The following is a 13,024-nucleotide window of genomic DNA, read 5'->3' as shown; positions in this document are numbered from 1 at the left end:
ATACTTTTTTTTTTTTAAGAGGTTTAATTTACAAATATGTTTAGACTGGATCCGTTCGCTTGTTTGCTTTGTAAATTAAAAATCTTAATAAACATGAAACATTTAAGAAATTAAAGTTTACATATATTTTCCAACAAATTTAGGATTTTAAACAAAACAAAATTTTGAGTATCTATTTGTAAATATTGCTCTTTAATCTGATTTTTTTTTTCTTTTACAAAATTTTTATCTCTAAACTCTAAAAAAGATTTTTTTTCTCAAAATAAATTTCAAACACAAAAGTTTCAAAATCTTTTCCTATTCTAATCATCTTATGCATAATTGTTCTTTTCTTAATTTAATTAAATATATATTTTAATTATTTTACATATTTTTCGTTAATTATTTTTTTTGTTTTTTACTCCACCAATAAAAAAAATATGATGACTCTTTTGCTTGTATGAATTTGATTTAGTTTTATATTCAAACTCTTTTAACCTTTTACATTATAAAAAATTTTATCATCAATAGACAAATATCTAGATTTCAACAAATCTTCTCTCATCTGATTGTTTAAATGTCTACAATTCTTCTATATTCTTTGTCCTTTTTGTTTTTATTTATCTTTGGTTAAATTAACTAATTGATATTCATTATAGTCATACGGTTGTTGTCAGGTTACATTTTTGTTTTTTTTTTTTGTTATTTATATTTATAAAAAATAATTTAAACAGAGTAATATTAAGAGCTCGTAAATGCAAACTATTTAAGTTACATTGTACAATTGATGATGAAAATTATGTACACCAAAATATAGGAATTACTGCATTCTCATTTGTTTTGAATAATAAAAGTATCACTTAGAAAAAACAAAAAGATAATTAGAAGTCTTTACATTTATCATTCTTTTTTCTTTAAAAGCAGAGAGCTTTTAGTTTTAATTAATGAAAATAACTTGCTATTGTAAAAAACATTTGTTTTTGGAATATCATTTGTCATATATCTTTTTTTTTTATTAAGTAATTCAAATTTCTATTATGAATTTTTAATGTTTTACTAAACAAAAAAAAAAAAAAACATTTTACTTAAAATTTACATATCACGCTACAGTTCAATAATTCTAATCTTTCCTATTTTCTCTTATTAAATCACAACTAGACTAATCAACTTCAAGTATTTTAATATTGAACTTCATGACAACAACTACTTTTACAATTGAAATTAACATTGAAATTATTCTTTTTTTATATTTGAAGTTATGTTCTCTTTATATTTAATTTACCAAAATTATAATATTTTTGTATATTTTGTTTAATGAGATTTTTTTTTTTATTACTAACATCATCAATTGAATTCAAAGTTTCAGTGTCTACCACCAAAAATTGTCAGTCATTTCATAAAAGACGTTGAATTGCCCAGAACAACCTATCTTACAAGTTTAATCCTAGTTCCCTTTAAAGTGAAAATGATTCAAATCAACAACAACAACATCTACTTTCGCAATAGCCGGCGACAATTTCTCAATAGTCACAATGCTGAATTTGGAGATTTTCTTATGTTCAGGATAAAATATGATCTTACATTCAATGTTTACTTCTATGATAAAAGTGCTACTTTGATGATAATTGATGATGTTCATATTAGGAAAGGTAATACTTTATTTCTTAATATAAAATATATCTGAAATAAAAAATTAAATACATATTATTTTTTCCTATAGTTAAAAAAAAAAAGAAAATAACATTAGCAACCTCTTCAAGTCATCAAAATTGAAGATACAAGCTCAAATTCTGACTCAGAAATTGATCTGCCACTTTTTCAATGAACAATGAGTGAAACTAACGTCCGAAAATCTTACATTATGGTGAACAAAATCTCTTATAATACCTTAATCACAAATTCACATGTTATTTGACATAATATGTTTCTGTCCAACTAAGAATTACCTATGCTAGCATATGTCTTTTTATTAGATCTTAAATTCTATGTTAATTAATATTTTACACTTCATGATCTTCTTTATCTCATTTTGAATTTGTAATTGAACAAATTTTATTATTGACGTAATTGTTGTTGTCAATTTCCATCCCTAAAAATGAATGCAAAATTTGAAGGCATCGGAACAATATCTGTACTAAAACATTAAAATCTATTTTGTACACAAAAGCGTGAACATTTTATAAACTATCATATTCTGACAGATTTGTCAAATAATAACAGTCCACTAATGTTCAAACCAAAGCCAAAATGCATGGTCTAGTAACAAAATATCAAAAAATACCTTTGCATGTTATAAAGAAACTCTTCTAGCTAAAAGATACCTCTTTTATTTTATATTATGATAAACTAATACTTTAGATAATTAGTTATAAAAAATAGAAACATCCAAATACACGTCTTTTACACATTCTTTATACGTTAATATAATCTTATAATTATAAACGTTTCTAGTCGTAATAACAAAATCTATAAGTAAAGACAATAATTTTTTACAAACAATTAAGAACAAATATATGTATACAACATAATTAACTAATAAAATCTCAAACCAAAAAAAGAAAGACATTAAAAAAATAGCAAAATATAATGTTATACTATATTTGTAATCAAATAACACAAATAAAACAACATAAGGCACAAATGAAACAAATAAATGCTAAAAAGACAAAAGAAAAGGAAAAAGTAGAATAAGAGAAAAGCAAGCAAGTTGAGAAACAAAATCCATACTTAACAATTATCATGCACGTAAAGAACCTAAATAACAAGCTTTACTAACAACCATAACCTAGACACAAACAAATAAAGTGAGTAATCAATCAACAACACAATTTAACAGTTACTGACGAGGAAAAAAAAACATATATTGTTAAACTTACCACAAACGAAAGAAATAAAAAAGGAAAATACACCACAGTAAATGAGATAACGAAATTTGGATAGATATAAAGTTAAATACTTTACCTAAATCAAAATCAAAAAACCTTTTAACTTTTAACTATAAAAATAGCAAAATCTCATCCTAAATCTATAAAAGAAAATGTAAAATGGATATACATACAACCATATATTTAAATGAACAACTTTCAAGCTTAAACAAAGCAACTAATAAAATTAAATATTGTCAACAATGTTTAAATATAATAGGTAAAATAGCTAACTAATATACTTTAATTGGTGTTATCAATTTTTTTCCCTAAAAATGAATGTGAAACCTAAGGTCATTGGACGAATATCTATACTAAAATGTGAATTTCATGATCATAATAGACATTAACTTTGATTATAATCAATACTTTATTATTACAGGATTATATCAGTGCATAAAAATATGTAGAAGTTCTATACTTGAATGTCTAGAAATCTATTTTCAAACCTATTTTGTATATGTTGATCAATGGAGAGATAGCTTAAAAAAAAAAAAAACCAACAACACTAACCTTTAAATTTAATATCCACAAAATTTAACAAAACCTTAAGACAAAGAAAGAGAGGGAAAAAATGAATAAAAAAAACTTGACAACCTTATTATACAAACAAAATGTAAAACAAAAAGATACTAAAAAAAACAAAAGATTATCAAGAAAACTTTAATTGCAAAGCATTAGCAATAAAAATTTCACAAACCAAATTTGTATCTAAAAGAAAACTTTAATAGCATACAATAGACAGTAAGAACTCCATAAAATAAATCTGTGTAGTTCCTTTAATAACAGATGATGAACAGTAACATATCCTTTATGTTAAAAATCACAAAACCTAAATCCAATTCAATATAAGAATATACAACAAAAAAACTAAATCAACAAAACACAAAATAAACACATTCAATTAAAGAAAAAAAAAACAACAGATTTAATCAAAAAATACCGAATGAGGATTTGAAATATTAAACAATCTATTTTTCATAAAAAAATCAGAACATGCTCCTAAAGAAAGCCCCAAAAAATATATATAGGCTCAATTAAACAACCAAAAAAGAAAGATAAATTATAGCAGAAAAATCAATAAAAAATTTAAAAAGAAATAAAAAAAAAATTAACAGACTACTCTCTTTTAAAATTTTTGACACAACAATGAAAATCCATTTAAAAAACCTCCCAAATGAAAGTTTAAACAACATATCTCTTTAAGTCAGAAACAATTGTCAAAGAAAAATGAATACAAAAGATACTTGTAAGAACAAAAACAAATAGATGGAAGAAACAAAAAAAATTTTTACAATCCTTCTCCTCTCTCTAAAAAGACACTTCAATAATATATATATATATATATATAAGCACATGTATTTTTAAGAAACCTCACGGGACTCTTTTTATATTAGAGTGTATAAATGCTTAGATTGTAATAAGTTGGGATTTAAGTCGGCTTCAACTAATAAAGATATATGTATAATTTTTACAGTTGATTTAGGAAATGTACATTTAACAAAAAAATAACACTAACAATTGGATTTTGTAGTACACTAAAGATTGCATAATTATGGGTTTATCTACTAAAGTAAAAAAATTTAATCAGTTTAAATTATAGGGGGATTGGGAGTTAATTTGTTTTACTTAATTCTTTCTTATATATCTTGCAAGCAAAGCTTCTTTTTGTTTTCCCACAATTTATCTTTTCTTTTATATGTATTTTCTATATTTATGGTAAATCTGGTAGATTATTCTTTCTCTAGTAGTTTGTGCAAGTTTGATTTTGATTTTGGTAAAATTTGTAAAAATTTAATATCTTTGGGTTTCTTTATTTTTTATTTTTTACTTAAACAGTATGAGTAGCTAAATATATCAACATCACCAACATGGGATGGACTCATTTTGAGGAGGAGAAAGCATAAATGTCCCCTAAACTAAGCATTCAAAAAGTAGATAGATCTTCAGTAAGAAAGACATTTTGGAAAGTAAAGAGATTTAAGAACTGACCAAAACATGATGAAAACCATGAGGAGCAAATTAAGAGGCCAAAAATTCAAAGCATGAAATGTCCCCTTTTAGGCCTTTGCCATATGCATATAAATAGCCCATGCCTAATTTGCCTTTACAAATTACAGTAAAAACAATCAATCAATCCCCATGACCTAAAGTAATTCAGTCTCTGTCCCCTTTCTTCCATCTCTTTTTGTGGTGTGGATGGGAATATCAATGCATTAATGCCCCCCAACTGTTTATGTTTCACTAAAGAACAACGTGCACATATATATTTTATATATATATATATATATATATATATAAATAGAGAGAGAAATAGAGGTTGAAACTTTAAAAGCAAGCAAATAGGTAAAAAAGAACTCTTGCTCTTACATTTGCATGTAACTCTTTTTTCACTTAGAATAATAGTAATGCCATTTTTTTTGGCCAATAAACACTTGTAAACTTGTTAATACCAATTATGAGAAAGTACAGCAAAAAAAAAACCAGTAAAGCCTTAACGAACCGAATATATGAGATCTTTAACAAGAAACTCAGAAACCTTAAGGCAACGAACATGAAACTTCAAGGAAGAGCAGGCAACCGATATTTTTTATTCAAAATTTATATAGAACAATGAGGATGGGGGTAGTTCAACCCAATTTTCCATGCACATCCCTTTCTTGGCTTCAGTTGCTTTTCTACTTACACAGCTAACTTTAAATCCTTCATAACCGGCATAATTTTCCACTGTCTGTTCCATTACCAGTTTACCAGTTACCACTTACCATTTCCTTTACTCAATATTTCATAGTCAGTTTTCAGTATAATTCTCCTATAACCCTTTTTTTTTGCCAAAATCACTCCTTTTAATCTGGGGCCTCAGCTAGCAAACTAGTAATGCTAGTTGCCCAACTTCTCCGTCACGTAAACAAATATGTACTTACACTAGGAAGTTTCATTTATTATATTGTTAATATATTATTAATTATGGCACATATCCAGTTAAACATCCGTGCACTCAAAAGGTAAAAGCTAGAGTAGAGGTATATATGTATACAAAAAAGTGTGAAGCTCGTTAATTTGCTTAGTTTTTTTTTTTTTTTTTTTTTGGTGTTATATTAATGCAATGATTAAGGATTTGGAGTAATTTATTTGTACTTTATTGAAAGTTAAGAAATTAAGCAATAGATGGATCGAAGAAGAATAATTCAGATTCTTCTATATATAACTTAATTATTATTTATTTATTAGATTTAGAAAAGAAAGATAAAGCAATCTTCTGACTATTTATAAAGCTTGAACTTGAATGAGCTTAAAGCATGTTGTGTTTGAATATTATATCAGAGCAAGAATTGTTGAAGCCCTATGATTTAATAATAAGTAAAACTATCTATTTTTAATGAATTTCCTTCCTTCCGTGGGATTATTGGGAACTATCAGCTGCTACATCCAAAGTTAATTTGGCCAAACAAACTTGCTCTTTAGCCTTCCCCATTATTTACCATATATATATAATATATAATATAATAAAGAGAAAATAGCTAACTTGGGTGGAAGGCAGTGTGAGTTCATTTGTTTAAACGTCGCCCTTAAATCTTTTATTAGTAAATGTTTAAACCATTTTGTATGACGCAACCAAAAAGTCTTTTTATATACTTCAAGCATATTTTTTGTATGTAAGGTTGGCAGCCTAACTCATAACTGGCGATTCCGACTCGATTCAATTTTATATGATTAAATTTTTTTTTAAATTAAGTTTTTGGATATATCGAATTGAGTATTATTAAAAAAAAATCGAGGTTAGATCGAATTCAAGTTTTAGGTAAATTAAATCTGATTCGATATTATATAAAAAATTATTTTTAAATTATTTATTTATATATTAAAAAAATAATATTTTATATTTTAAAAAAATATTTTATTAATTTCGATTAAATCAGATCAGATATAATTTATATAATATCGAATCAAATTTAAATATATTTTTGTTTTTTCAAATTAAATTTAAATTTTATGATTATAAAATCAAATCAAATTTAAAATTAATAAAAATTTATCCTATTTGACCTGTTATTAATCCTATTAAGAGGTGAATGTACGTCCCATCGTAATCTTTTTAGCTTTTGTTGTCTGCCCTTTTTTCTATGTCTCATCCCCTGTCCCTACTTCATATTACATTCTTCATGTCAAGCAACTTTAATTTGTGTCATGTCCAACGCTGCTCCAACTCCAATTCCAACTTCCACGTGCGCCATGCTGCCTCATCCCACCTTTTACTATGCTTCTCTATGCTCACAAGTTATGTTTTTGTGAAGCTTCATGGAAATCAGTTGATTGACCATACTCAATCATAAGCTACAATTTACGAACAACAGATTCAAACTGTTGGAGAATTAAGTTGGAGAATCCTTAAAATTGTTAAAATATCTACTTCTGATCAGTTGGAGAATTAAGTTGAAACTTTGAGCTTAAAAACTACAACTAAAATATACTTGAGTTAATTTCTCTTGCTTCTTTTAGTAACTTTGTGCTATATGCACATTCAAAACTGATTATGCATCTCTTTTTTCTTTTTTTTTTCTTATTTTCTAATATATTATTAATAACTAAAAGTAGTTGTTTCTATAAAAAAAATGGAAAAGTTGTTTATTGATTAATAATGATCAAAGCATGCTCATAAATAAAAGTTGTCATTTGACAATATCCTCCCTCACTAATATACAAGAAGAAAAATGTGACAAATACATATGTAATGTAGTCCCTAGCTATAAGACTGGTAAGCCGGCAGGCAAAAATAACATTATCAGCAGCAGTAGTTCACAAGTATGCAATGACACAAAAGATGGGGGGAATTTAATGAGAATGCTACGTGTCTGCCATCGTCTAAGTAGCTTTTGGATTATAGACAGCTTTCAGAGACTGAAGAACAAAGCAGAAGAGAAGAAGCACATCCACGACCATCGTCATCATAAGTCTGTCTGTCACAACCCATCATCAGAGAAAACTTGCATAGGCATAGAAAAGAAACAAAAGATACTTCCTTTTCTTTCCACTCTTCTTCTTTCTAGTTGCTGGAATTAAGCTACCAGAAAGCTGACTTAAGACAATGGGCGTTGACTTCTGGCCATCTAAAGTCCACTCTTCCAGTCATCTCTCTGTATTTCGTGCTGCTTGTCTCAACTCTGTTACTTAATTTTGATTAATCATACTACTTTCTTCAGTTTTTTTTTTCTTTTTCTGTGCTGTACTTTTTTGTCATACAAAAACAGTTGTCCACTCTTCCAGTCATCTCTCTGTATTTCGTGCTGCTTGTCACAACTCTGGTACTTAATTTTGATTAATCATACTACTTTCTTCAGTTTTTTTTTCTTTTTCTGTGCTGTACTTTTTTGCCATACAAAAACAGTTTTTTTTCTTTCTGGTACTTCCATATGGCTTTGCTTGTTTGGTTATTTCTTGCTAGTAAGAGTTTTTGTGAGAGTTTTCAGGAACTGGGTTTTCAAGATTTTGAGTAGATTTTGTTGGGGTTGGTTGTACTTATATTTGTACTTGATTTTAGGATCCTAGGATTCTCTCGCTACTGCTGAATTATGGGTTTCATTTATTTTGTTCTTCAAAGTATGAAAATTTCTCCTTTGTTATTTCTAGTAAGTATAGAAAAAAAAAAGTGCGATTTTAGGTGTTGATGAATGAATTTCATGTTTTATTTTATGGAACATTACTTCTTTAGGTTTCCTTCCATAATTAGGAATCAATCCTATACATTTGGGGAGTCCTTAAATACTTATTCTAGAGAACTGGCCGCTGGGAAATGGGAATCTCTAGAATGTTGCCCCAACGAAGCCGCTCTTAGCGTTTCTACAGAGTCCAGATATAATAACGGAGATTAAAGAGAAGACCAAAAAAAAAAAAAAAAGTATTTTGGAGGCTTTAACAAATATGGCTAATTTCACCGAAGATAAATGCTCTAACCATAATCAACTATTGGAAAAGATTCAGAAGAAAATCTTGGATTTTCAAAGGGCTTTGGATAAGCTTAAGGCATTGAGGTTGAAGGCAAATTCCCTTTCTTCCTCTTTATAATCAGCCAGAGAGTAAGAAGGAATCTGGTTGTGGTGTCTCATATGAAACCTATGAAGATGGGTGTGAAGATGAAGATGAAGATGGGGAATTGGATTATGAGAGTAATTCGGATGAAGGTAAGAGGTAATTGATGAGCTTATCAAGGAGATGTTGAAAAATCTCAGAAATAAGTGTTTATGAGGGTTCTTGCCTACTATGCTGGTTATTTCAATCTTCTCTTGTTTAACGATGACAAGGGACATCTCAATTCTTTTGTACTCATATGGTTGCGATGCCCTTGTTATCTATAATAAGATAGGTTCTTTAAACCTAAATTTGCCTTCTCTTGGGATTTGGTATTATTGGCACTATCTGGTCTGTATTGTCACTTTTTATAAATAAGATCACTTAATGCTTGGTGTCTGGATAAACTCTAAAGATGTTTAAGAAGAGAAATTTTTAAAAGCATAATTGATTCCTTTTTGTTTCTTCCATCCTTTGCCTTTCTTACCATCCTTTCTTTCTACTATTCAATTTGTGCATTTATGACTTTGTATTAAAGTATGCCCTTTTTGTTTCACTGCTCATCTTTTCTTTTTAGATTCCTGAGAATGTATTTCTAATCTTTATTGTTTAATCTGTGAGGCAGATGGACATTATGATGATTTTGAGGGAGATGAAGATGCAAGAGCATGCTTTCCATGTCCCTTCTGTTATGTGGAAATTGAGATTCATGCTCTCTGCAACCATTTGCAGGAAGAACACTGCTTTGACTTGAAAAATGCGGTATTTTCTTTTCCATCTCTGATTTTTTATCTTGACTACTCTGTAGATAATTAGTAACTTGTTGCTGATTAGCTGCACTTGCCGCTGATTGACTGGCGTTGTAAATAATTTGGCTTTTAAATTACTAATAATAAATTGTCTAAGAATGCAAAACTGCATTTTTCCATCTCATTCCAATTGCTGGCAATGATTAATTTGAAGTTGAATGTTCAAAGTACACTGATTTATAGATAATGCTTTATGGTTCTGCAAATGCTGCTTACAACTAAAATTCTAAGTTGATGATTATTTCAGGTTTGTCCTCTATGTGCAGCAAATCTTGGTAAAGATGTGATTGGACATTTCATAGCGCAACATGCTAGTTCATTAAAGGTTGTTCCCCGTTTTGGATCTTCATTTGGTAAATGTAGTTTGTAATATGCTCGAGGCTTTGAGCATGTTTTTGTGCTTTGAGCTTACCTGGAAATATCTTAATGCTTTGCGGCGAAGGAGAAAATCCCAAAAGTCTGGCGTCTGGCCTGGTAGTCCTGCTACACTTGGCAGGGAACCGAGCACATTTATTGGGTCCTCAACTGGTGGTAGGGGTAAAGCACATGAATCTGCACCTGATCCATTCCTTTCACCTTTTCTTTGTAATGCTCCTGTTTCAAACACTAAGGATGTCCAGCGAGATAAATTCTCTGATGATGAAGGGACTGTTACTTCTAATTTGAAAAGGTATACCCATTGAATGGAACTTTTACATGGTGTGATTACACCTTATATAACTACTAACTTTTTAATCAAAGACGATTTATTTTGAAGGGAACTGCATTTTAAAATTCTTAAATTGTGATGACCACATTTATGTTGCTATCTAGAAGTCATTAATAAGCTGCATAGGAAGATTCTATTGTACTGTAGCTCGGCCTTAAGCAGAAGTTGCATAATCTTATTCTTCCTCTTCTCCCTGCTTTAGAAACTTACGGAAGTGATCCAGAGAAGCATGCTTCTGGAAACCTCAGTCCTCCGGTATTAATCTTTTGCGTCAGTCTTATATTCAATTTCCAAAGTTTTCAAGGATATCATGCCTTACTATTATGCTTTGCTTCTTGTTCTGGAATTCAGGAAGCAAAGATAATCTATGTCCTGTCATAATGTTTAGATTCATGGACCTATCGCTAGACATTGACTTGAAGAGTTATCATCAATTTTTTTTGTTTAGCTGTGATTGCTCATCTGACTGAATTTGTCCTTTTTTAAAGAGAAATATTAAGTTTGACTTAGTTATCTTTGTAAGGTAGATTTAATGTCTGTGAAACTAGAACTAAGTCCGAGAGTACGGTTACACGTGAAGAAGGTTATAGCACCCTCACAACGTTCATCGAAAGATGATACCAGCTCGTGTTATCCATTAGCCTTAAAAATTTATCAAGTAATTAATTATTAAAAATTATTCTTAATTGACTCTAATACTTTTGATAGAAAATTAAAAAAATCCTCACACCTCAAAAGTATGTAAGAAAACTATTGTTTCTGTTATAAAAGTTATGTCGTCGGATTATTTGACATTTAAAAAAAAAAAAGAATAATGCTTCAAGTTTTTTATAGAAGTCTCTTTTTATTTTGTTGTTTTATATAAAAAAAAAAACCTCATTCTTTTATACGAAGAAAATTGATACTTTCAATTTTTTCTTAAAATGCTTTTTGAAGGTTTTATTTTTAAAAAAAATTGATACTTTCAATTTTTTCTTAAAAATATTTTTTTTTCGAAAATTTTATTTCCAATAAATATTAATACTTTCAATTTTTTCTTAAAATATTTTTTTTTGAAAATTTTTATTTTATAGGAAAATTGATATTTTCAACTTTTCCTCGAAAATAATTTTTTTTGAAATTTTTATTCTTGAGAAAAATTAATACTTTCAACTTTTTCTCAAAAAATATTTTTTTGAAATTTTTATTTTAAAAAAAAATTGATACTTTCAATTTTTTTTAAAAATATTTTTTCTTGAAGTTTTAATTTTTTATTTATTTACCTTTCTCTATTCACTTAAAATAATAATAATAAATGAATAATGAGCAAAATAAAAGGAAAGAGAATACCAAACGACTCGTGGCTTGGCTTAGAAAATTTGTCACGGCTCAGCTTCGTACAGGAAGCAGCTCGGCTTGTAGCTCAAATGGCGCGAAATTGGATTGGGTTGGGTCGCGGATCCTTAAAACGAGCAAAGGGAACTCAATTTCTTAAGCTAAAATGACATCGTTTTGTTAGTGCTATAAAGGCAATCTTTTAAGCCTTCCTATTCATTTCACAGGTTCTTTCTTTCTCTCTACAATTTTTGCTCTCTTTTTTTCTCTTTCTAAAAGAGAAACGAAAGTTGGTCGAAAACCCAACAAGTTTACAAATTATGGCAAAATGCCACTGTCGTTGCCGTCGCTCGCTGGAACAATTTAGGTCACAGCCACCGTTGTTTATTTTACCAGAAAACCTATCGTAAATCACCTATTCTCTACTAACTGAATGATCCTCCAAAAAAACAAGCTCTAAGAAAATCAAGCCCAAGCAGAGTACAACAAAGCCACCGAAAATTATTATTTATCTCCATATCCTTAGTCAACTTGAAACACCCAAAAAATATTTGTCATCCCACATTTTCTATTTGGTAGTTTTTCTTCGTTTCAATAACCAACCAAGAGTAAAAAATTTACCGCCCAGAAATCATTCACTAGCCTTCATTTCATTGCTGCTACCTTCTGGCCACCAGCTTTCCTTTTTCTTCTCTATTATTCTCTTTCTTTCTAGTTAGTTAAGGGCTCAAAAAGCCCAAAAATTAACAAAACATCTCCCTGGTCGTGGATGGTTTGGGTAAGGTGCTAGATTCTGTCGAATTTGAATGGATTTCCTCCTAATATTACCTATGTGTTTGTTGGGTAAAAGTTACTGGAATTGTTTGAAGGATGGTGGGTTTTGGATTAAACTTTTCCTTGATACGGTGGATAACGATTTGGAAGTTTGGTTTCAACTAAATTCACGGTTTTTTAGACGATGGTAATGTTTAGTGAGATTGCATAGATTTGTAATAATAGTGTGATGGCAACTATGATGAAGTGGATTAATCTCATGGCTTTGGCATGGACAATTGATGGTAGTGACTAAAGGGAACAAGGTCGGGTTCTTAGCTTTTGAGGGTGGTGGCCTGGTGGTGATGAGAGTAGGCTATCAACGAAGAATTGGCATTGATGTAGAGATGGTAGTGTGGTATGGTGCAGATGGTGTTTGGTGGTGGTAGAAGAGATGTTCAGATTTGGAG

At 29.1% G+C, this 13,024-nt stretch overlaps 1 long non-coding RNA gene across 1 annotated transcript; it reads left to right on the top strand.

The window, feature by feature from the left end:
* The first annotated feature begins 7,635 nt into the window (after window positions 1-7,635).
* Window positions 7,636-10,534, top strand: LOC111290119 (uncharacterized). The gene is made up of 3 exons (XR_016328986.1): window positions 7,636-8,206; window positions 9,595-9,731; window positions 10,026-10,534. It is a non-coding gene; the product is annotated as an uncharacterized LOC111290119 (long non-coding RNA).
* Window positions 10,535-13,024: the final 2,490 nt, after the last annotated feature.

The sequence above is a fragment of the Durio zibethinus genome, chromosome 17, assembly GCF_047325235.1.
Source record: "Durio zibethinus cultivar Kanyao isolate XHJ-2024 chromosome 17, ASM4732523v1, whole genome shotgun sequence".
Classification (NCBI taxonomy): Eukaryota; Viridiplantae; Streptophyta; class Magnoliopsida; order Malvales; family Malvaceae; genus Durio; species Durio zibethinus.
This window is presented reverse-complemented; position numbering and strand designations above follow the sequence as displayed.